General features: G+C 37.4%; 1 protein-coding gene across 3 annotated transcripts in view; it reads right to left on the bottom strand.

The window, feature by feature from the left end:
- NECTIN3 (nectin cell adhesion molecule 3) overlaps positions 1–27,537 on the bottom strand; it is a 141,378-nt gene that overhangs the window by 95,510 nt on the left and 18,331 nt on the right. The gene's annotated exons all lie outside the window — the stretch shown is intronic.

The following is a 27,537-nucleotide window of genomic DNA, read 5'->3' as shown; positions in this document are numbered from 1 at the left end:
ATGGCATACAATATGTAATATGTTGTACAAGTGGGGAAATAATGAATTAGTCAAGGCGTGATGAAAGGACAAGAGCTAATATTTGGAAACAGATCTACCCCTGCTTTACTAAACACACGCACACACACGCACACACACAAATCCAGATGGGCTGAAGATATAAATGTAAAAAAATGAGCCACATATTCCATGTATACTGACAATAATTTTTTATATACTCTGGAAGATCAACATTAGTTACTCTAAGGAGTGACACTACTAAGGATTAAAGAAAGAACTTTTAGTTTTTACTTTGTGTTCTTCTTTGATGTCAGAATCACAGTAAATAATGTTCAAAATAAAAGCAAATAAAAAATAAACAGAATCATCTTCCTCACGTGGAAGTAGAAAAGAGATAAGATAAAAGAAGTATCATGGACTGAATGTTTGTGTTCCTCCAAAATATATACATTGAATACCTAACTGGTGGTGGGGTCTTTTTGTGGTAATTAGGTTATATGAGGGCAGGGCCCACAGGCTGGCATTAGTGTCCTCATAAGAAAAGGAAGAGAGAGTAGAGCTCTCTCTCTCTCTCTCTGTGAGGACAAAGCAAGAAGGTGGCTGTCTACAAATCAGGAAAGGGTCCTCAACAGGAACTGAATCTGCTTGCACCTTGATCTTGGATTTCTCAAACTCACAGAACTATGAGAAATAAATGCCAGATGTTTAAGCCAACCAGTCTACAGTGTTTTGTTATAGCAATCCAACCTTACTAAGACATTAAGTATCAGAATTAACTCGAAGGGATAGTGCTAATGATATCTCCTTACAACCTTAAGAATAACGGCTTATGGGGTAGCAACACTCGTATCAGGCAGAACAGACTTTAAAACAAAATCCAGAGCAAAAGACAAAGGACATCATATAATGATAAAGGGATCAATCCAAGAAGCAGATGTAACATTTGTAAACATATATGCACCTAATATAGGAGCACCTAATAAGAGCACCTAAATATATAAAGCAAATAATAATAAACACAAAGGAAAAAAACTGACAAAATATGGTAACAGTATGGGATTATAAAACCCTACTTACATCAGTGAATAATCATCCAGACAGAAAACCCGTAAGGAAACAGTGGTCTTAAATGACATATTAAAGTAGATGGACTTAATACATATTTACAGAATACATATCTCATCCCAACACAGAATATACATTCTTTTCAAGTGCACATGGAACTTTCTCCAGGAAAGATCACATGCTAGGCCACAAAAAAAGTCTCAGTAAATTTAACACTGAAATCATATCAAGCAACCTTTCTGACCACAATGGTATGAAACTAGAAATTAATTACAGAAAGAAAAATGGAAAAAATACAAACATGTGGAGACTGAACAACATGCTACTAAAAACAAATCACAAAAAAAAAACACCACAATGCATCCATGAACAAATCAAAGAGGAAATCAAAAAATACCTTGAGACAAGTGAAAACAGAAACACAACTTTCCAAAATCTATGGGACACAGTAAAAGCAGTTCCAAGAGAGAAGATACAAGCCAACCTCAAGAAACAAGAAAAATCTCAAACAACCTAACTTTCTATCTAACAGAATTAAAAAAGAAGACAAAGCCCAAAGGTAGGTAGTAGAAGGAGGAAAATAATAAAGATCAGAGCAGAAATAAATAAAAGAGAGACCGAAAAAAAAAATACCACCAACAGAAAAGACCAATGAAACCAAGAGCTGGGTTTTTGAACAGAGAAACAAAACTTATAAACCTTTAGTCACAATCTTCCAGAAAAAGTGAGCCCAAATAAAATTAGAAACAAAAGAAAAGTTACAACCAACATCACAGAGGTACAAAAATCATAATACCACAGTTATACACCAACAAATTGAACAACCCCCCAAAAATGGATAAATTCCTAGACATTGCAATCTTCTAAGACTGAATCGGGAACAAATAAATAGAAAATCTGGACAAACCCATTACAAGTAATGAAACTGAATCAGTAATAAAAAAAACTCCAAAAACACTAAAGCCCAGGACCAGACAGCTTCACAGGGCAATTCTACCAAACATTTAAAGAGTCAGTACCTATCCTTCTCAAACTATTCCCAAAAGCTAAAGAGCAGAGAACACTCTGAAACTCATTCTGCAAGGCCAGCTTTACCCTCATACCAAAATCAGAAAAAGACACTACAAAAAAAGAAAACTGCAGACCAGTATCTCTGATGAACACAGATGCAAAAATCCTCAACAAAATATTAGCAAACAGAATTCAACAACACATAAAAACCACCATACATCATGATCAAGCAGTATTTCAGGATGCAAGGATGGTCCAATATCTGCAAATCAATCAATGTGATACACCACATTAACAAAGTGAAAGGTAAAAAAAGCACATGATCATCTCAACAGATGCAAAAACAAAACCAAAAAAAAGCACTTAACATCTATTTACGATAAACTCTCAACAAATTTGGTAAAGATGGAACATACCTAAACATAATAAAGGACATTTACAAAAAACCCACAGCTAATATCATACACAATGGTAAAACGCTAAAACCTTTTCCTTTAAGATCAGGGACAAAACAAGCATGCACACTCTTGCCACTTCTATTTAACATAATATTGAAAGTCCTAGCCACAGCAATCACACAAGAAGAAATAAAGGCATCGCATTTGGGAAGAAATAAGTAAAACTGTCATTGCAGATGACATGATACTATATATAGAAAACACTAAAGTCTCCACCAAAAAAAATTAGAAATAATACATTCAGTGAAGTTGCAGGTAACATAATCAATATACAAAAACTGGTGGATTCCTATACACAATGACAAACTATCAGAAATAGAAATTAAGAAAACAATTCAATTTACAATTGCACCAAAAAGAATAAAACACCAGGAGTTCAAGAGTGTTCCCTTTTCTCCACACCCTCTCCAGCATTTACTTACTGTTTCTAGATTTTTTGATGATGGCCATTCTGATTGGTGTGATAATTGAAACACCTACTATGGAGAAGAGTATGGAGGTTCCTTAAAAAACTACAAATAGAACTACCATACGATACAGCAATCCCACCACTGGACATATACCCTGAGAAAACCATAATTCAAAGAGTCATGTACCACAATGTTCATTGCAGCTCTATTTACAATAGCCAGGAGATGGAAGCAACCTAAGTGTCCATCATCGGATGAATGGATAAAGAAGATGTGGCACATATATACAATGGAATATTACTCAGCCATAAAAAGAAACGAAATTGAGCTATTTGTAGTGAGGTGGATGGACCCACAGTCTGTCATACAGTGAAGTAAATCAGAAAGAGTAAAATAAATACCATATGCTAACACATATATATGGAATCTAAGAAAAAAAAAAAAAGGTCATGAAGTACCTAGGGGTAAGACACAAATGGAGATGCAGACCTACTAGAGAATGGACTTGAGGATGTGGGGAGGGGGAAGGGTAGGCTGTGACAAAGAGAGTGGCATGGACATATATACACTACCAAATGTACAATAGATAGCTAGTGGGAAGCAGCCGCATAGCACAGGGAGAACACCTCAGTGCTTTGTGACCACCTAGAGGGGTGGGATAGGGAGGGTAGGAGGGAGGGAGATGCAAGAGGGAAGAGATATGGGAACATGTGTATATGTATAACTGACTCACTTTGTTATAAAGCAGAAACTAACACACCATTGTAAAGCAATTATACTCGAATAAAGATGTTAAAAAAAAGAATACTTTGTGAGCAGTTTTATATCTTTATCCAATAAAATGATTCAGAATTTTCAAAAAAAAAAAAAAAAGAATAAAACACCTAGGAATAAATTGAACCAAGGACGGGAATTCCCTGGCAGTCCTGTGGTTAAGAGCTACCAAGGGCCCGGATTCGATCCCTGGTCAGGGAACTAAGATCCCACAAGCCGCATGGTGTGGCAAAAAAATTAAAAAATTAAAAAATAAATTTAACCAAGAAGGTGAAGACCTGTACGTTGAAAGCTATAATACGCTGACTTCCGGGAAAGATGGCGGAAGAGTAAGACGCGGAGATCACCTTCCTCCCCACAGATACATCAGAAATACATTTACACGTGGAACAACTCCTACAGAACACTTACTGAACGTTGGCAGAAGACCTCAGACCTCCTAAAAGGCAAGAAACTCCCCCATGTACCTGGGTAGGGTAAAAGAAAAAAGAATAAACAGAGACAAAAGGATAGGGACGGGACCTGCACCAGTGGGAGGGAGCCATGAAGGAGGAAAGGTTTCCACACACTAGGAAGCCCCTTTGCGGGCGGAGACTGCGGGTGGCGGAGGGAGAAAGCTTCCAAGTTGCGGAGGAGAGCACAGCAACAGGGGTGCAGAGGGCAAAGCAGAGAGATTCCCTCACAGAGGATCGGTGTCGACAGGCACTCACCAGCCCGAGAGGCCCGGTGGGTGGGGCTGGGAGCTGAGGCTCCGGCTTCCTCGGAGCGCAGGGAGGACTGGGGTTGGCGACCTGAACACAGCCTGCAGGGGTTAGTGTGCCAAGGCTAGCCGGGAGGGAGTCCGGGAAAAAGTCTGGACCTGCTGAAGAGGCAAGAGACTTTTTCTTCCCTTTTTGTTTCCTGGTGCGCGAGGAGAGGGGATTAAGAGCGCTGCTTAAAGGAGCTCCAGAGACGGGCGTGAGCCACGGCTAAAAGCGCGGACCCCAGAGACATGCGTGGGACGCTGGGGCTGCTGCTGCTGCCGCCAAGAGGCCTGTGTGTGAGCACAGGTCACTGTCCACACCCCCCTTCCGGGGAACCTGTGCAGCCCGCCACTGCCGGAGACCCGAGATCCAGGGACGGCTTCCCCAGGAGAGCACACGGCGCACCTCGGGCTGGTGTGGCGTTGCACCAGCCTCGGCCGCCGCAGGCTCGCCCTGCGGTCCGTGCCCCTCCTTCCCCCCAGCCTGAGTGGGCCAGAGTACCCGAAGCGGCTATTCCTTTAACACCGTCCTGTCTCAGCAAAGGACAGACGCCCTCTGGCAACCTACACGCAGAGGCGGGGCCAAATCCAAAGCTGAGACCCAGGAGCTGTGAGAAGAAGAGAAAGGGAAATCTCTCCCAACAGCCTCAGAAGCAGCAGATTAAAGCTCCACAATCAACTTGATGTACCCTGCATCTGTGGAATACATGAATAGACAACGAAATATCCCAAATTGAGGAGATGGACTTTGAGAGCAAGATGTATGGTTTTTGCCCCTTTTCCCCCTTTAGTGAGTGTGTTTGTGTATGCTTCCGTGTGAGATTTTGTCTGTATAGCTTTGCTTCCACCATTTGTCCCAGGGTTCTATCCGTACGTTTTTTTTGTTTCGTTTTGTTTTGTTTTAATTTTTTTCTTAATACTTAGTTTTTATTTTAATAACTTTATTATATTTTATCATACTTTATTTTATTTTACTTTATCTTTTTTTCTTTCCTTCCCTCCTTCCCTCCCGCCTCCCTCCCTTTCTTTTCCTTCCTTCCTTCTTCCTTCCTTCCTTCCTCTTCTTCCCCTTCCCCTTCCCTTTCCCCTTCTTCTTCTTCTACTAATTCTTTCTTTCTACTTTTTCTCCCTTTTATTCTGAGCCGTGTGGATGAAAGGCTCTTGGTGCTGCAGCCAGGAGTTAGTGCTGTGCCTCTGAGGTGGGAGAGCCAACTTCAGGACACTGGTCCACAAGAGACCTCCCAGCTCCACGAATATCAAACGGCGAAAAGTTCCCAGAGATCTCCATCTCAACACCAGCACCCAGCTCCACTCAACGACCAGCAGGCTACAGTGCTGGACACCCTATGCCAAACAACTAGCAAGACAAGAACACAACCCCACCCATTAGCAGAGAGGCTGCCTCAAATCATAATAAGGCCACAGACACCCCAAAACACACCACCAGACGTGGACCTTCCCACCAGAAAGACAAGATCCAGCCTCACCCACCAGAACACAGACACTAGTCCCCTCCACCAGGAAGCCTACACAACCCACTAAACCAACCTTAGCCACTGGGGACAGACACCAAAAACAATGGGAACTATGAACCTGCAGCCTGCAAAAAGGAGACCCCAAACACAGTAAGACAAGCAAAATGAGGAGACAGAAAAACACACAGCAGGTGAAGGAGCAAGATAAAAACCCACCAGACCTAACAAATGAAGAGGAAATAGGCAGTCTACCTGAAAAAGAATTCAGAATAATGATAGTAAAGATGATCCAAAATCTTGGAAATAGAATAGACAAAATGCAAGAAACATTTAACAAGGACCTAGAAGAACTAAAGATGAAACAAGCAACGATGAACACAATAAATGAAATTAAAAATACTCTAGAAGGGATCAATAGCAGAATAACAGGCAGAAGACCAAATAAGTGACATCAAAGATAAAATAGTGGAAATAACTACTGCAGAGCAGAATAAAGAAAAAGAATGAAAAGAACTGAGGACATTCTCAGAGACCTTTGGGACAACATTAAACGCACCAACATTCGAATTATAGGGGTTCCAGAAGAAGAAGAGAAAAAGAAAGGGACTGAGAAAATATTTGAAGAGATTATAGTTGAAAACTTCCCTAATATGGGAAAGGAAATAGTCAAGTCCAGGAGGCACAGAGAGTCCCATACAGGATAAATCCAAGGAGAAATTTGCCAAGACACATATTAATCAAACTGTCAAAAATTAAATACAAAGAAAACATATTAAAAGCAGCAAGGGAAAAACAACAAATAACACACAAGGGAATCCCCATAAGGTTAACAGCTGATCTTTCAGCAGAAACTCTGAAAGCCAGAAGGGACTGGCAGGACATATTTAAAGTGATGAAGGAGAAAAACCTGCAACCAAGATTACTCTAGCCAGCAAGGATCTCATTCAGATTTGATGGAGAAATTAAAACCTTACAGACAAGCAAAAGGTGAGAGAGTTCAGCACCACCAAACCAGCTTTGCAACAAATGCTAAAGGAACTTCTCTAGGCAAGAAACACAACAGTAGGAAAAGACCTACAATAACAAACCTAAAACAATTAAGAAAATGGGAATAGGAACATACATGTCAATAATTACCTTAAATGTAAATGGACTAAATGCTCCCACCAAAAGACACAGATTGGGTGAATGGATACAAAAACAAGACCTATATATATGCTGTCTACAAGAGACCCACTTCAGACTTAGAGACATATACAGACTGAAAGTAAGGGGATGGAAAAAGATATTCCATGCAAATGGAAATCAAAAGGAAGCTGGAGTAGCAATTCTCATATCAGACAAAATAGACTTTAAAATAAACACAATTAGAAGAAACAAAGAAGGACACCACATAATGATCAAGGGGTCGATCCAAGAAGAAGATATAACAATTGTAAATATTTATGCGCCCAACATAGGAACACCTCAATACATAAGGCAAATACTAACAGCCATAAAAGGGGAAATCGACAGTAAACATTCATAGTAGGGGATTTTAACACCCCACTTTCACCAATGGACAGATCATCCAAAATGAAAATAAATAAGGAAACACAGCTTTAAATGATACATTAAATAAGATGGACTTAATTTATATCTATAGGACATTCCATCCAAAAACAAAAGAATACATATTTTTCTCAGGTGCTCATGGAACACTCTCCAGGATAGAGCATATCTTGGGTCACAAATCAAGCCTTGGTAAATTTACGAAAATTGAAATTGTATCAAGTATCTTTTCTGACCACAACGCTATAAGACTAGATACCAATTACAGGAAAAGATCTGTAAAAAATACAAACACATGGAGGCTAAACAATACACTATTTAATAACGAAGTGATCACTGAAGAAATCAAAGAGGAACTAAAAAAATACCTAGAAACAAATGATAATGGAGATACGACGACCCAAAACCTATGGGATGCAGCAAAAGCAGTTCTAAGAGGGAAGTTTATAGCAATACAATCCCACCTTAAGAAACAGGAAACATCTCCAATAAACAACCTGACCTTGCACCTAAAGCAATTAGAGAAAGAAGAACAAAACAACCCCCAAAGTTAGCAGAAGGAAAGAAATCATAAAAATCAGATTAGAAATAAATGAAAAACAAATGAAGGAAATGATAGCAAAGATCAATAAAACTAAAAGCTGGTTCTTTGAGAAAATAAATAAAATTGATAAACCATTAGCCAGACTCATTGAGAAAAAAAGGGAGAAGACTCAAATCAATAGAATTAGAAATGAAAAAGGAGAAGTAACAACTGGCACTGCAGAAATACAAAAGATCATGAGAGATTACTACAAGAAACTCTATGCCAATAAAATGGACAACCTGGAAGAAATGGACAAATTCTTAGAAACGCACAACCTGCCAAGACTGAATCAGGAAGAAATAGAAAATATGAACAGACCAATCACAAGCACTGAAATTGAAACTGTGATTAAAAATCTTCCAACAAACAAAAGCCCAGGACCAGATGGCTTCACAGGCTAATTCTCTCAAACATTTAGAGAAGAGCTAACACCTATCCTTCTCAAACGCTTCCAAAATATAGCAGAGGGAGGAACACTCCCAAACACATTCTATGAGACCACCATCACCTTGATACCAAAACCAGACAAGGATGTCACAAAGAAAGAAAACTACAGGCCAATATCACTGATGAACATAGATGCAAAAATCCTCAACAATATACTAGCAAACAGAATCCAACAGCACATTAAAAGGATCATACACCATGATCAAGTGGGGTTTATTCCAGGAATGCAAGGATTCTTCAATATACTCAAATCAATCAACGTGATACACCATATTAATGAACTGAAGGAGAAAAACCATACGATCATCTCAATAGATGCAGAGAAAGCTTTCGACAAAATTCAACACCCATTTATGATTAAAACCCTGCAGAAAGTAGGCATAGAGGGAACTTTCCTCAACATAATAAAGGCCATATATGACAAACGCACAGCGAACATCATCCTCAATGGTGAAAAACTGAAACCATTTCCACTAAGATCAGGAACAAGACAAGGTTGCCCACTCTCACCACTCTTATTCAACATAGTTTTGGAAGTCATAGCCACAGCAATCAGAGAAGAAAAGGAAATAAAAGGAATCCAAATCGGAAAAGAAGAAGTAAAGCTGTCACTGTTTGCAGATGACATGATACTATACATAGAGAATCCTAAAGATGCTACCAGAAAACTACTAGAGCTAATCAATGAATTTGGTAAAGTAGCAGGATACAAAATTAATGCACAGAAATCTCTGGCATTCCTATACACTAATGATGAACAATCTGAAAGTGAAATCAAGAAAACACTCCCATTTACCACTGCAAAGAAAAGAATAAAATATCTAGGAATAAACCTACCTAAGGAGACAAAAGACCTGTATGCAGAAAATTATAAGACACTGATGAAAGAAATTAAAGATGATACAAATAGATAGATATACCATGTTCTTGGATTGGAAGAATCAACATTGTGAAAATGACTCTACTACCCAAAGCAATCTACAGATTCAATGCAATCCCTATCAAACTACCACTGGCATTTTTCACAGAACTAGAACAAAAAATTTCACAATTTGTATGGAAACACAAAAGACCCCAAATAGCCAAAGCAGTCTTGAGAAAGAAAAATGGAGCTGGAGGAATCAGGCTCCCTGATTTCAGACTATACTACAAAGCTACAGTAATCAAGACAGTATGGTACTGGCACAAAAGCAGAAAGATAGATCAATGGAACAGGATAGAAAGCCCAGAGATAAACCCACGCACATATGGTCACCTTATCTTTGATAAAGGAGGCAGGGATGTACAGTGGAGAAAGGACAGCCTCTTCAATAAGTGGTGCGGGGAAAACTGGACAGGGACATGTAAAAGTATGAGATTAGATCACTCCCTAACACCATACACAAAAATAAGCTCAAAATGGATTAAAGACCTAAATGTAAGGCCAGACACTATCAAACTCTTAGAGGAAAACATAAGCAGAACACTCTATGACATAAATCACAGCAAGATCCTTTTTGACCCACCTCCTCGAGAAATGGAAATGAAAACAAAAACAAATGGGACCTAATGAAACTTCAAAGCTTTTGCACAGCAAAAGAAACCTAAACAAGACCAAAAGACAACCCTCAGAATGGGAGAAAATATTTGGAAATGAAACAACTGACAAAGGATTAATCTCCACAATTCACAAGCAGCTCATGCAGCTCAATAACAAAAAAACAAACAACCCAGTCCAGAAATGGGCAGAAGACCTAAATAGACATTTCTCCAAAGAAGATATACAGACTGCCAACAAACACATGAAAGAATGCTCAACATCATTAATCATTAGAGAAACGCAAATCTAAACTACAATGAGATATCATCTCATACCAGTCATAATGGCCATCATCAAGAAATCTAGAAACAATAAATGCTGGAGAGGGTGTGGAGAAAAGGGAACACTCTTGCACTGCTGGTGGGAATGTGAATTGGTACGGCCACTATGGAGAACAGTATGGAGGTTCCTTAAAAAACTACAAATAGAACTACCATATGACCCAGCAATCCCACTACTGGGCATATATCCTGAGAAAACCATAATTCAAAAAGAGTCATGTACCAAAATGTTCATTGCAGCTCTATTTACAATAGCCTGGAGATGGAAACAACCTAAGTGTCCATCATCGGATGAATGGATAAAGAAGATGTGGCACATATATACAATGGAATATTACTCAGCCATAAAAAGAAACAAAATTGAGCTATTTGTAATGAGGTGGATAGACCTAAAGTCTGTCATACAGAGTGAAGTAAGTCAGAAAGAGAAAGACAAATACTGTATGCTGACACATATATATGGAATTTAAGAAAAAAAATGTCTTGAAGAACCTAGGGGTAAAGCAGGAATAAAGACACAGACCTACTTGAGAATGGACTTGAGAATATGGGGAGGAGGAAAGGTAAGCTAGGACAAAGCGAGAGAGAGAGGCATGGACATATATACACTACCAAACGTAAGGTAGATAGGTAGTGGGAAGCAGCCGCATAGCACAGGGAGATCAGATCGGTGCTTTGTGACCGCCTGGAGGGGTGGGATAGGGAGAGTCGGTGGGAGGGATATGCAAGAGGAAAGGGATATGGGAACAGATGTATATGTATACCTGATTCACTTTGTTATAAAGCAGAAACTAACACACCATTGTGAAACAATTATACTCCAATAAAGTAAAAAAAAAAAAAAAAAGCTATAAGACACTGATAAAAGAAATTTAAAAAGACGCAAATAAATGGAAATACATCCCATGTTCATGGATTCTTAAAATACCCATACTACCCAAAGCAATCTATAGGCTCAATACAATTCCTATCAAAATTCCAGTGGCATATTTCACAGAATTAGAACAAATAATCTTAAAATTCATATGGAACCACAAAAGAACCCTAACAGCCTAAGCAATTAAAAAAAAGCTGGAGGTATCACACTCCTTGACTTCCAACTATACGACAAAGCCACAATAATCAGAACACTATGGTACTGGTATAAAAACAGACACATGATCAATGGAACAGAATAGAGAGCCCAGAAACAAACCCACACACAAAAACTCAAAATGGATTAAAGACCCAAATGCAAGACCTGAAAACATAAAACTCCTATAAGAGAGCATAGGCAATACATTCTTTGAAATTAGTCTTAGCAATATTTTTTTGGATCTGTCTCCTCAGGCAAAGGAAACAAAAGCAAATATAAACAAATGGGGCCAAATCAAACATAAACACTTTTTCCCAGTGAAAGAAACCAACAAAACGAAAAGACAACCTACTGAATGGGGAAAGATATTTGCAAGTGGTATGTCCAATAAGGGATTACTATCCAAACTAAACAAAGAACTTATATAACTCAATATCAAAAAACTAAACAACCCAATTAAAACATGGGCAGAGGACCTGGACATGCATTTTTTCCAAAGAAGAAACAGATGGCCAACAAGTACATGAAAAGATGGTCAACATCACTATCATCAAATAAATACAAATGCAAATCAAAACCACAATGAGATATTACCTCACAACTGAGAATGGCTATCATCCAAAAAAACAAAAAATAACAAGTATTGATGAGGATGTGGAGAAAAAGGAACCCTCATGCACAGCTGGTGGAAACGTAAATTGGTACAGCCACTATGAAAAGCAGTATGAAGGTTCCTCAAAATATTAAAAATAGAACTACCATATGATCTAGCAATTCCACTCCTGGGTATTTACCTGAAAAAACAAGAGCATTAATTTGAAAAGATATATGTACGCCAATGTTCAGGCGGTATTATTTACAATAGCCAAAACACAGAAACGACTTAAATATCCATAAAGAAGATGTAATACACACACACACACACACACACACACAATGGACTATTAGTTATAAAAAAGAATAAAACTTTGTCATTTGCGACAAAATAGACAGACATGGAGGATATTTTGCTTAGTAAAATAAGACAGAGAGACAAATATTATACTATATGTTTTCTCTTATATACAGTATCTCTTTATTTGTATCATCATATACAAATGCAAATCAAAACCACAATGAGATATCACCTCACAGATAGAATAAACTAGTGGGAGAGAGGGGAGGGGAGCGAAGAGGAGAGAGAGTTATGAAGCGGGGAGAGAAGGGAAGAGAGTTGTGAAGATGGGCACAACAGGTGAAGGGGTTTAAGAGGTACAAACTACTAGGTACAAAATAAAAAGTTACAAGGATACAATGTGCAGCACAGGGAATATAATCAATATTGCATAATAACTTTGCAGTACATTCTATATCAAATTACTATGTTGTACACCTGAAACTAATATAGTATTGTAAGTCAACTATACTTTAATTAAAGAAAAATTTTTGGAAAAAAAAGAAAGAAGAACCATGGTTAATGGCCACCATTACTAAAGAGAATATTTGGAGATAGGAAAAAGAAAAAATGGATCTACTGAATCAAAAATGTATTTAAAATATTTTACAATACTTAAATAGGGAAAACCACTCTCAGCAAAACAACAAAGACAGAAGAACCACCAAGGAAAAAGTTGATAGATTTGACCAAAAAAACTAACCCTCTAATAATTGAAGAGCCTGAGCAGATATTTACCAAAAAACTATAAATGGCTTTTTTTAACGTGTTCCAATTTTACTCATAAACAAATACTAATGTAACTATTAAATTTTTCTTTTCGATTTTTTTTGTTTTAATTTCTAGGAGATTGAGTGGTTTTTTATTTTCTAATTTTTCTACAGAAACATTCTGAGTAGTTTTTGCTTGTTTCAAAAGTCAATTCTGGTGTAAAACTTTTTTGTTTGTTTCAACCCTTAAACCTTTACTCAAGGCTTTATACTACCCCTTTAAGTACTCTGGCTCTCCCTTAGATTCCATGAGCTTCTAATGACGTATCTCCTTGTTTTTCAGTTAGCCACAGTTAGTTTCTGTTGCTTGCAAACAAAAGTGTCTATTACATTTCCAATCCTAGACTAAACCCAAAAGTTAAAAGCCACTTCTGAATAAGATTTTCCCCCATGGAATCTCAAAACCGTGGAGAGGGCTTCCCTGGTGGCGCAGTGGTTGGGAGTCTGCCTGCAGATGCAGGGGACACGGGTTCGTGCCCCGGTCTGGGAGGATCCCGCATGCCGTGGAGAGGCTGGGCCCATGGGCCATGGCCGCTGGGCCTGCGCGTCCAGAGCCTGTGCTCCACAGCAGGAGAGGCGACAACAGTGAGAGGCCCACATACAGAAAAAAAAAAAAAAAAACGTGGAGAAACATTTTCCTTTGTGGTTCTTAGACCAAGGTCAATATTAGAATGCCTCACTACTCAAGATCTCCCAAACACTGAGCCTCTTCTTCCCCCCACTTTCCCATCTGAAGCTTCACTGGAGCATTTGACTGGAGAGCAGAAGTGTACTGGAGAAACAACCGTTTATTACTAAAGATCTAAGTTATTTGCATTATATATTCTTCATTAATGGTGATGTAAAGCCTACAACATAAAGAGGCTAAGAACAGCAAAGAATTGAACCTATCATGTCTGGCAAGACTTTAACTTTGTAATATCCTGGTTACTGCACACTCTAGAAGCCAAGGAAAAACATGATAAGATACGATGTCCTGTTTCTGCTCTGTGTGTCTATTTGATATAAATCAAATAAAAAGTTTTGTAGTTAATCAACTGAACTTATTATCCTTTCAAAGAGAAAGAGAGAAAGGATTGCTTTTCCCCTACCTGTGGCTCCCATGAAAACACAACAACCAAGAATAAACAACTGTTCAGAATTTTCATGTGTATTTGTATAGTCATTCAGTGAGTATTCAGAGTACCCAGAGGATTCAAGTCATCAGGAAATATATATATATATATTGATCAAGAAGCTTCTAACAGAAAAAATATATATATAGGACTGATGTAACTTCTACGGATTTTTTCAAAACAAAAACAAACAGCAAGACTTGAGATTCATATTAGAGATCACATTAAAGAAAACTGATTGAAATGGAAGTATGAGTAAAGTGGCAATTGTCCAAGAAAGGAGCCAAGAACTAAAAGAAGTCATTACAAATCTATCTTTAATACTATCCTTTTTGATATTTTAATATTATCATTTACTACATTTTACTTTTCAACCTACAAGAAATGACAGGCATCTTGGACATTTTAGGTCCCAGGATCTTCCAAATGTTAGGATCTACAGAATAAGTATATGCAAACAGTATACAAATGAAACATTTATTGATTGTACTGTGTCCAACTACAAACAACACTTCCAAACATCTCTAAAGTAGGGATCTCTTCAGACTCCTCAAAATTTAGAATAATTTTTTAAAGCAACAACTGAAATAAGTATACATTTTCAAGAGACTAGTAAAATCAGAGAATCTAGGTATCCTCAACAATTTCAGCACACTTAAAAACATTTTAGAGGAATTAAATATAACACCAGTAGATTCAGTAATTAGTCTGAATTGTTTTAAACTGATGTTTGCCATGTCAACTTCAAATATGTAACAAAAGTATTTTCAACAATATCCCCAAACAACACTCAAAACAGAGATAAGTGCAGACAGAGTAGAGCCAAGTGACTAATAAAATGTGAAAACTATAAGCTGAAAACTCAGATACTATTAGAGTATGAAAGAATCTCTAACTCTGGGATCATAGGAGATCCTATATTCTAAGGAAAAGCTTGGATCACATATCAAAAATGGTTGAAAGAATCCAGGGCATCAATCTATCAGTATGTATTAAGTATCTACTTTGTTTCCAGACACTGTTCTAGGTACTGGGAATAGTACTGAACAGATAGATGTCCCTGTCCTTACAGGGTTTACATTCTAATTGGAAAGACAGAATTAACAAGAAAATAAAAAGATACCAGATAGTAAGAACTATGGAGGAAAATAAAGGAAGGTAAAAGGGACAGTTATTACTTTGCGGTAGAACCATAACTTTTTCATCAAAGAGTGATAAAAGAAGGCCTTTTAAAAATAACACTGGAGCAGAGATTTGAAAAAAGTAAAAGTGAGAAAAAAGAACATTTCAGTGTTCCTATAGTGAAGTGAGAGGAAGAATGGCAGGAAATGAGGTCACAGTGGCAGCAGGGGACCAGACTATACATTTGTAGGACTTGGCTTTTATTAATCCTGATAAAATGAAAAACTACACAGTTTTTAGCAGAAACATGACATATTCTAATTTACCTTTTAAAAGGACTAAACCAAGGATTCCAGTTAAGAATGTATTTTGCTAAAGGAGGAGAGAGCAGATGGGGTCTGGACCATACTAATCAAAGTGGCCGTGTTAAGTAGTGGTCAGATTCTGGATATACTGTATTTTGAAAGCAGACCAAATAGTATTTTTGGTGATGAAACCAAATATTGGGTCAAAGATAAACAGAGAAGCCAAAATTACTCCAAATTTATGGCCTGAGTAAGTGGGATGGTGGAGTTGCCACTTACCAAAATGAGAATTAGCAAGTGGAGCATTTTTAAGGGGTAGAGTTCAGAAGTGCAGTTTTCAACTTGTTAAGTTTGTGATACCTATTTCACAACCAAATGGATATATTTATAAGCAACTGAATACATAAAAGTATGCTGTTCTGGAGAGAGTGATGGACTGAGAATGTAAATTTAGAGTAATCAACCTATAAAAAGGTATATAAAGTAATTAGGCTGAATGAAACCACTAAAGAGTATTAACAACACAAAGACTAAGAACCCATGGAGCATTCAAATATTTAAAAGTTTGGAAGTTAAATAGAATTCAAAAAAGATGGCAAAGGGTGGCCAAGGAAGAAAGACGAGGACCAAGAAGTATCCTGCACAATAAGTTAGCAAGTACCTAGAAAGAGTGATCAATTACTCCAAATGCTGTATAGGCCAAAAAAGAGGACTGACAAGTAACTAATGAACTTGGCAACTGTCTTTAGTGAGTGGTGAGGATAAAAACCTGATTGGACTAGATTTGTAATAGTATGGACACTCTGATTCTAGCCAAGGAAGAGTAACAGGATGTACCCACCTGCTTGAAACAACCATAACAAGACAATAAGCAGCAGGCAACAAAAGATAATGATCCCCGAGAGACAGCAAACACACAGATGAGCCAGATGACTGGACTCAGCTTACCGCCCACAGTGAATTCCAGAGCCACAACTAGGGAGAGAGAACATAAAGAGTCAGGCAGTCTCCCTGAGTCCTACGCAACCTCATACTGAAGATTCTACCCAGTACAATCAGCCAAGAAAGCAAAATAAAAGGTATCCAGATTAGGGAAGAATAAAACTGTCTTTACTTGCAGAAAATACAATCATCTGTGTAGACTATCAGATGGAATCTGCAAAAAAGCTACTATATCAAGGGTGATTAGTAAGGATGGTAGTAGTCTTATGTAGGACCTAAGATCAATATACAAATATCAATTATATTTCTATGAATTAGCAATGAAAAATTGGGAAGAAATTTTCAACACTGTGTTTAGCATTAAAAAAAAAGATAGGCTAAGGAGAGATCTGACAAAAGCTATGAAAAACTAATACAGTTAAAAGCTGTAAAATTGGCTGAGAGAAGTTAAAGACCTAAATAAAATAAATGGAAAGGCATACTTGTTCATAGATTAGAAGATTCAATATTTTTTTAATTTATTTTTTTATACAACAGGCTCTTATTAGTCATCCATTTTATACATATTAGTGTATACATGTCAATCCCAATCTTCCAATTCACCCCACCCCCAATTTCCCCCATTGGTGTCCATACATTTGTTCTCTACATCTGTATCTCTATTTCTGCCCTGCAAACTGGTTCATCTGTACCATTTTTCCAGATTCCACATGTATGCGTTAATATATAACATTTGTCTTTCTCTTTTGGACTTACTTTACTCTGTATGACAGTCTCTAGGTCCATCCACGTCTCTACAAATGACCCAATTTTGTTCCTTTTTATGGCTGAGTAATATTCCATGGTATATGTACCACATCTTCTATATCCATTTGTCCATCGATGGGCATTTAGGTTGCTTCCATGACCTGGCTATTGTGAAGAGTGCTGCAATAAACACTGGGGTGCAGGTGTCTTTTTGAATTATGGTTTTCTCTGGGTATATGCCCAGTAGTGGGATTGCTAGATCATATGGTAATTCTATTTTTAGTTTTCTAAGGAACCTCCATACTGTTCTCCATAGTGGCTGTATCAATTTACATTCACAACAACAGTGCAAGAGGGTTCCCTTTTCTCCACACCCTCTCCAGCATTTGTTGTTTGTAGATTTTCTGATGATGCCCATTCTAACTGGTGTGGGGTGATACCTCATTGTAGTTTTGATTTCCATTTCTCTAATAATTAGTGATGTTGAGCAGCTTTTCATGTGCCTCTTGGCCATCTGTATGTCTTCTTTGGAGAGAGGTCTATTATGGTCTTCTGCCCATTTTTTGACTGGGTTGTTTCTTTTTTTAATATTGAGCTGCATGAGCTATTTATATATTTTGGAGATCAATCCTTTGTCCGTTGATTCTTTTGCAAATATTTTCTCCCATTCTGAGGGTTGGCTTTTCATTTTGTTTATAGTTTCCTTTGCTGTGCAAAAGCTTTTAAGTTTCATTAGGTCCCATTTGTTTATTTTTGTTTTTATTTCCATTACTCTAGGAGGTGGATCAAAAAAGATCTTGCTGTGATTTATGTCAAAGAGTGTTGTTCCTATGTTTTCCTCTAAGAGTTCTATAGTGTCTGGCCTTACATTAAGGTTTTAATCCATTTTGAGTTTATTTTTGTGTATGGTATTAGAGAGTATTCTAATTTCATTCTTTTACATGTAGCTGTCCAGTTTTCCCAGCACCACTTACTGAAGAGACTGTCTTTTCTCCATTGTATATCCTTGCCTCCTCTGTCATAGATTAGTTGACCACAGGTGTGTGGGTTTATCTCTGGGCTTTCGATCTTGTTCCATTGATTTATATTTCAGTTTCTGTGCCACTACCATATTGTCTTGATTACTGTACGTTAGTAGAATAGTCTGAAGTCAAGGAGTCTTATTCCTCCAGCTCCGTTTTTTTCCCCACAAGATTGCTTTGGCTATTCGGGGTCTTTTGTGTCTCCATACAAATTTTAAGATTTTTTGTTCTATTTCTGTAAAAATGTCACTGGTAATTTCATAGGGATTGCATTGAATCTGTAGATTGCTTTGGGTAGTATAGTCATTTTCACAATTTTAATTCTTCCAAGAACATGGTATATCTCTCCATCTGTTTGTGTCATCTTTGATTTCTTTCATCAGTGTCATAGTTTTCTGAGTACAGCTCTTTTACCTCCCTTGGTAGGTTTATTCCTAGGTATTTTATTCTTTTAGTTGCAATGGTGAATGGGATTATTTCCTTAATTTCTCTTTCTGATCTTTTGTTGTTAGTGTTTAGGAGTGCAAGAGATTCCTGTGCATTAATTTTGTATCCTACAACTTTACCAAATTCACTGATTAGCTCTAGTTGTTTTCTGGTGGCATCTTTAGGATTCTCCTTGTATATCATGTCATCTGCAAACAGTTGACAGTTTTACTTCTTTTCCTCTTTGTATTCCTTTTATTTCTTCTTCTCTGATTGCCGTGGCTAGGACTTCCAAAACTATGTTGAATAATAGTGGTGAGAGTGGATATCCTTGTCTTGTTACTGATCTTAGAGGAAATGCTTTCAGTTTTTGACCACTGACAATGATGTTTGCTGTGGGTATGTCACACATCCTTTATTATCTTGATGTAGGTTCCCTCTATGCCCAGTTTCTGGAGACTTTTTATCATAAATGGGTGTTGAATTTTGTCAAAAGCTTTTTCTGCATCTATTGAAATGATCATATGGTTTTTACTCTTCAATCTGTTATGTTAATATGGTGTATCACATTGACTGATTTGTGTATATTGAAGAATCCTTGCATCTGGGATAAATCCCACTTGATGATAGTGTATGATACTTTTAATGTGTTGTTGGATTCTGTTCGCTAGTATTTTGTTGAGGATTTTTGCATCTATAGTCATCAGTGATATTGATCTGTAATTTTCTTTTTTGTAGTATCTTTGTCTGGTTTTGGTATCAAGGTGATGTTGGCCTCGTAGAATGAGTTTCTTTGTTTCTATTTCATTTATTTCTGCTCTGATCGTTATGATTTCTTTCCTTCTGGCAACTTCGGGGTTTTTTGTTCTTCTTTCTCTAGTTCCTTTAGGTGTAAGGTTAGATTATTTATTTGAGATTTTTCTTAGTTTCTTGAGGTAGGCTTGTATAGCTATAAACTTCCCTCTTAGAACTGCTTCTGCTGCATCTCATAGGTTTTGGATCGTCGTGTTTTCATTGTCATTTGTCTCTAGGTATTTTTTGATTTCCTCTTTGATTTCTTCAGTGATCTCTTGGTTATTTAGTAATGTATTGTTTAGCCTTCACGTGTTTGTGTTTTTCACGTTTTTTTCCCTGTAATTCATTTCTAATCTCATAGCATTGTGGTCAGAAAAGATGGTTGATATGATTTCAATTTTCTTAAATTTACTGAGGCTTGATTTGTGACCTTGCCAAGATGTGATCTATCCTTGAATGTTCCATGAGCAATTGAGAAGAAAGTGTAATCTGCTGTTTTTGCATGGAATGTCCTATAAATATCAGTTAAGTCTATCTGGTCTCGTGTCATTTGAAGCTTGTGTTTCCTTATTAATTTTCATTTTGGATGATCTGTCCATTGGTGTAAGTGAAGTGTTAAAGTCCCCTACTATGATTGTGTTACTGTCGATTTCCTCTTTTATAGCTGCTAGCAGTTGCCTTATGTATTGAGGTGCTCCTGTGTTGGGTGCATATATATTTATAATTGTTACATCTTCTTGGATTGATCCCTTGATCATTATGTAGTGTCCTTCCTTGTCTCTTGTAACATTCTTTATTTTAAAGTCTATTTTATCTGATATGAGTATAGCTACTCCAGCTTTCTTTTGATTTCCATTTGCATGGAATATCTTTTTCCATCCCCTCACTTTCAGTCTGTATGTGTCCCTAGGTCTGAAGTGGGTCTCTTGTAGACAGCATATAGATGGGTCTTGTTTTTGTATCCATTCAGCAAGCCTGTGTCTTTTGGTTGGAGCATTTAATCCATTCATGTTTAAGGTAATTATTGATATGTATGTCCCTATGACCATTTTCTTAATTGTTTTCGGTTTGTTTTTGTAAATCCTTTTCTTGTCTTGTGCTTCCCAGTTAGAGAAGTTCCTTTAGCATTTGTTGTAGAGCTGGTTTGGTGGTGCTGAATTCTCTTAGCTTTTGCTTGTCTGTAAAGCTTTTGATTTCTGCATCGAATCTGAATGAGATCCTTGCCGGGTAGAGTAATCTTGGTTTTACGTTCTTCCCTTTCATCACCCTAAGTATATCATGCCACTCCCTTCTGGCTTGTAGAGATTCTGCTGAGAAATCAGCTGTTAACCTTATGGGAGTTACCTTGTATGATATTTGTCATTTTTCCCTTGTTGCTTTCAATAATTTTTCTTTGTCTTTAATTTTTGTCAATTTGATTACTCTGTGTCTCAGTGTGTTTCTCCTTGGGTTTATCCTGCCTGGGACTCTCTGTGCTTCCTGGACCTGGGTGGCTATTTCCTTTCCCACGTTAGGGAAGCTTTCCACTATAATCTATTCAAATATTTTTTCGGGTCCTTTCTCTCTCTCTTCTCCTTCTGGGATCCATATGTAATGCGAATGCTTGTGCAATTAATTTTGTCCCAGAGGTCTCTCAGGCTGTCTTCATTTCTTTTCATTCTTTTCTTTCTTTATTCTGTTCCACAGCAGTGAATTTCACCATTCTGTCTTCCAAGTCACTTATCTGTTCTTCTGCCTCAGTTATTCTGCTATTGATTCCTTCTAGTGTAGTTTTCATTTCAGTTATTGTTCTGTTCCCCTGTTTGTTTGTTCTTTAATTTTTCTAGGTGTTTGTTTTTTAATTCTTCTAGGTCTTTGCTAAACATTTCTTGCATCTTCTTGATCTTTTCCTCCATTCTTTTCACTATTATTATCTTCACTATCATATTATCTTCACTATCATTATCTTCACTATCATTATTCTGAATTATTTTTCTGGAAGGTTACCTACCTCCACTTCATTTAGTTGTTTTTCTCGGGTTTTATCTTGTTCTTTCATCTGGTACATAGTCCTCTGCCTGTTCATTTTGTCTATCTTTCTGTGAATGTGGTTTTTGTTCCACAGGCTGCAGGACTGTAGTTCTTCCTGCTTCTGCTGTCTGCCCTCTGGTAGATGAGGGTATCTAAGAGGCCTGTGCAAGCTTCTTGATGGGAAGGACTTGTGGTGGGTAGAGTTGGTTGTTGCTCTGGTGGGCAGAGCTCAGTAAAACTTTAATCCACTTGTCTGCTGATGGGTGGGGCTGGGTTCCGTCCTTGTTAGTTGTTTGGCCTGAGGCGCCCCAACACTGGAGCCTACCCAGCTCTTCGGTGCCTAACAAAGGCACCCCCGCACTGGAGCCTAGCCAGCTCTTCGGCTAATGGTGGACTCTGGAAGGGCTCACACCATGGATACTTCCCAGAACTTCTGCTGCCAGTGTCCCTGACCCCGCGGTGAGCCACGGCCTCCCCCTGCCTCTGCAAAAGACCCTCCAACAGTAGCATGTTCAGTCTTCCAAGGGGTCAGTGCTCCTTCCCCTGGGTCCTGATGCACACACTACTTTGTGTGTGCCCTCCAAGAGTGGAGTCTCTGTTTCCCCCACTCCTGTCGAAGTCGTGAAATCAAATCACGCTAGCCTTCAAAATCTGATTCTCTAGGAATTCCTCCTCCCGTTGCCAGACCACTAGTTGGGAAGCCTGACGCGGGGCTCAGAACCTTCACTCCAGTGGTTGGATATCTGTGGTATAAGTGTTCTCCAGTTTGTGAGTCATCCGCCCAGCAGTTGGGATTTGATTTTATTGTGATTGTGCCCTTCCTACCATCTCATTGCAGCTTCTCCTTTGTCTCTGGATGTGGGGTATCTTTTTTGGTGAGTTCCAGTGTTTTCCTGTCGATGACTGTTCAGCAGTTAATGGTGATTCCGTTGCTCTTGCAAGAGGGAGTGCTCAATATTTTGAAAACATTAATTCTCTGTAAATTGATCTATAGATTCAACACAATCCCAATCAAAATCCAATCAACCTTTTTATAAAAACTGACAAGCTACTGCTAAAATTAATATGGAAGTACAAATGTAAATTTTTGTGACCTTGGCTTGGCAAATATTTTCTTAGATATGGTATCAAAAGCACAATCAGTAAATTTCATAAAATTTACAATTTTCTGTTCTTCAAAAGACACTTCTTAAGACAAGCCACTTACTGGGAAAATGTCTTTTGCAAATGAAATCTGATAAAGGATTTATAGGTGATAAAGCACTTGAATCCAAAATACATAAAGAATTATCAAAACTCCATAAATACAAAACAGGTCAATAAAAATGGACAAAAGATTGGAACAGACACATCACCAAATAGCACATGAAAAGATGTTCAACATCATCTGGGAAATGCAAATTAAGGCCACAATAAGACACCACTACATATCTATTAGAGTAGCTAAAACTTAAAAAGATTGACAACACCAAGTGTTGGAGAAAATGTGAAAAAATGAACTCTCCTACATTGCTGGTTTAACTGTAAAATGGTACCTCCTCAATGGAAGATAATTTGGCAGTTTCTTTAACATAGAAGCACCATATCATCCACCAACTTCACTCCTTTATCTTTACTCAGTAGGGGGAAAAAAAGCATATGCCTATACAAAGATTTGTACACAAGTGTTCACAGCAGCTTCATTCTTAACAGCCAGAAACTGGAGCTAACCCAAATGTCCATCTACAGGTGAATGAATAAACAAATTGTGGTATACGTGTACAATGAAATACTACTCAACAATAAAAAGGAATACTCAAGTAGGAAGGAATCTTCTTCAACTTGATAAAGAACATTTATTTAAAAAACCTACAGCCAACACCATACTTAATGGTGAGAAACTAAAAGCTTTCACCATAAGATCAGGAACAAGTCAAGGATGTTCCCACTGTTGTACCTTTCCAACATCATACTGGTGCAATAAGAATAGGAAATAAATAATATACTGATTAGAAAAGAAGAAATAAAACATTGTTCACAAATCACATGATCGTCTATGTAGAAAATCAGAAAGAATCAACAAAAAAACTCCTCAAACTAATAAGCAATTATAGCAAGCTTGTAGGATACAATTGCTTTCCTATAATATTAACGATAAATAAATAAAATTTGAAATTAAAAACAATATCATTTACATTAGCACCCAAAATATAAAATATTTGGGTATAAATCTAACAAAATATGTACCAGATCTATATAAGAAAAACTAAAGAACTAAATAAATGTAGAATATTCCACGGAATACTCCATAGAATACTGAATCAATACTGTCAAGATGTCAGTTCTTCCCATCTTAATCTATAGATTCAACATGATCCTTGCTCCCAACAAATTGCTTTGTGGATATTGACAAACTGATTCTAAACGTATATGGAAAAACAGAAGATACAGAATAGCCAACACAATACTGACAGAAAAGAACAAAGTCAGAAGACATGCCATATGACTTCAAGACTGACTATAAAGATATAGTAATCAAGACAGTGACACTAGTGAAAGAACAGATTGATAGAACAGAGACCCCAGAAATAGATTAATTTTACTATAGTCAATTGATCTCTAAAAGAAACAAAGGCAATGTAATGGAGCAAAGAGAGTCTTTTCAACAAGTAGTGCTGGAACAACTGGACATCCACATGCAAAAATATAGATCAAGACACAGAATTTACGTCCTTCGTAAAAATTAACTAAAAATGGATTGCAGACCTCAATGTAAAACACAAAACAGAAAACCCCTGGATGATAACATAGGAAAAAATCTAGATGACCTTGGGTATGGTGATGACATTTTAGATACAACATCAAAGACATGTTCCATAAAAGAAATAATGATAAGCTGGCCATCATCAACAATGAAAACTTCTGCTCTGCAAAAGACATTATCAAGAAAATGAGAAGACAAGCCACAGACTAGGAGAAAATATTTGCAAAATACATACGTAATAAAGGACTATTAACCAAAATACACAAAGAACTTTTAAAACTCAGCAAGAAAACAAACAACTCAATTCAAAAATGACCAAAGACCTTAACAAACACCTTATCAAGGAAGATATACAGATGGCAAATAGGTATATGAAAAGATGCTCAACATCATATCATTAAGGAATTGCAAATTACAATAATGAGATATCATTACACACCTATGAGAATGGCCAAAATCCAAACACTGACACCAACAAATGCTAACAAAGTTGTGGAGCAACAGGAACTCCCATTCATTGCTGGTGGGAATGAAAAATGGTACAGCCACTTTGGAAGACAGTTTGGTGGTTTCTTACAAAATGAAATATACTGTTACCATGTAATCCAGCAACTGTGCTCCCTGGTATTTACCCAAATGAGTAGAAAACTTACGCCCACACAGAAACTTGCACATGGGTGTTTAGAGAGCTTTATTCATAATTGCCAAAACACACAAGCAACCAAGTTGTCCTTTAGTAGGAGAATGGATAACTAAATTGTGGTACATCCAGACAATGAAGTATTATTCAGTGCTAAAATGAAATGAGCTACCAAGCCACAAAAAGACATGGAGACACCTTAAATGCATATTGTTAAATTTAAAAAGCCAATCTGCAAAGGATACATATTAAATGATTCCAACTGTATGATACTCTGGAAAAGGTAAAACTATGAAGACACTAAAAAGATCAGTGGTTGCCAGGGGTTAGAGGGGATAGAGAAATGAACAGGTGAAACACAGAATTTTTAGGGCAGTGAAACTATCCTGGCATACTATCATGGTAGATACATGTCATTATACACTTACCAAAACCCACAGAATGTACACTACTAAGCGTGAATCCTAATATAAACTACAGCCTTTGGGTTATGTCAGTGCAGGTTCATTGACTGTAACAAGTACACCACTCTGGTACGGGATGTTGCAGGGAGGAAGGGGAGACACACATGGACCAGGGGGGATACAGAAACTGAACATCCTATTCAATTTTGCTATTAAAAAATAAAGTCTTTTAAAAAATTTTTAAAGGAATACTCATACAACCAAATACTAGTCAGCAATAAAAGGAAATAAACTGATATATGCAACAATCTGGATGAATTTCAAAATAATTATGTTGGAAGAAGACAGAAAAAGACGTACATAGAGTATGTTTCAATTTATATAAAACTCTAGAAATTGCCAACTACTTTATAGTGACAGAAAGCAGATCAGTGCTTACTTGGGGGAAGAGGGTTAGGAAGGGATGAAATGGATGGTTTATAGGGGACACAAAGAAACTTTTGGGAGTGATGGATAACATTCACTATCTTCATTGCAGTGACGACTCAACAGTGTATATACCTTTGTTAAAACTTATCAAACTATACACCTTAAATATGTGAAGCTTATTATATGCCACTTATGCCCAGTAAGGCTGTTTTTATAAAAAAATGAGAATAGGAGAGGGACTGGAAAACATTTATTATACATGTAACTTTTGTGAGAATTTTTACCATAAGGGCAGAGAAAGAGATCAGACAGCAGCTCAAGAAAGATGATGGGTCAGGGAGAGTATTTGTTTAATGGGAGATGTTATAGCATAGTTTTAAGCTGACTGAAATGACTGAAAAAAAATTATGAGACAAGAGAAGGGTCAATTGTTGCGAAGAGGCAGTATGGGACAGGTCTAGAAGAGATACTGTTGGCCCTTCATTGTGCATCAGCTATAGCAGGCAGAGACTACCAGTACAGACAGACAGGTTGGTAGATACGGTGGTGAAAGTTCTTTTCTGACTACTTCTCTTTTCTCTTTAAACAGAAAGGATTTCATATGAGAATAAGAGGAGGTCCTAGAAGCGTAAAAAGAAATAAGGTGTGAAACAATTGTGGGGAAAGAGTAGATAGACTGAAGTAACAGTACTCAAAGTGAGACCCTTTAGATTACCTAAGACCTTTTCTGGTGGTTAATGAAGTCAAAACTATTTTCACAGTCATACTAAGATCTTATTTGTCTTTTTCATTCTCATTCTGTCATAAGTATATGGTAGATTTTCCAGAGGCTACAAAACATGATACTCAGCAGGCTGAATGCAAAAGCAGGTATGAAAATCCAGTTGTTGTCAATTTAGACATAAAAGACATTCACAAAATAAAACACAATGCTACTCTTACCACTAAATTTTTTATAGGAAATACCTATTTTTCATAAAAATATGTTAATATGTAATGGGTTTATTATTTTTGAAGGAATTAAAGCATTTTTAAATTTCTCAGTTTTAATTTTTAACCAAATATTGACAGATAAAACCCATATTAAGAAAAGCTTGCTGTAGTCTTCAATAATTAAAAAACAATCTTTTTTAATATTGATTTATTTTATTTTTTGGCTGCATCGGGTCTTAGTTGAGGCATGTGGGATTTTTCGTTGCAGCGCATGGGCTCTTCGTTGCAGCACGTGGGCTTCTCTCTAGTAGTGGCACGCGGGCTCCAGAGAGCGTGGACACTGTAGTTGCAGCACGTGGGCTTAGTTGCCCCTGGCATGTGGGATCTTAGTTCCCCGACCAGGGATTGAACCAGCATCCCCTGCATTGCAGGTTGGATTCTTAACCACTGGACCACCAGGGAAGTCCCCTCAACAAAAACGTTCCAAGACCAAACAGTTTGAGAACCACTAACTAGGAAAATGTATGATTTCAGAATAGTACCAAGAGCCACTTGTACTTACTAATCTTGAATTACAGTGACATCAATCAGCATTCAGCTTCCTGACTGGAGAAACTGACAAGGCAGAGAGTAAAGATTTCAGCTAGGTTGAGAGTTTCACCAGGCTAGCACAATTAGAAGAGAGATGAGCAAGCAGTTCATGTGCAAGCAAAGAAATGATTTCAGTGGTAGACTACAGACTTGAA

Source organism: Mesoplodon bidens, assembly GCF_964165515.1.
Source record: "Mesoplodon bidens genome assembly, chromosome: 5".
Lineage (NCBI taxonomy): Eukaryota > Metazoa > Chordata > Mammalia > Artiodactyla > Ziphiidae > Mesoplodon > Mesoplodon bidens.
Note: the sequence above shows the minus strand (reverse complement) of the source record. Positions and strands in the feature narration are given on the sequence as shown.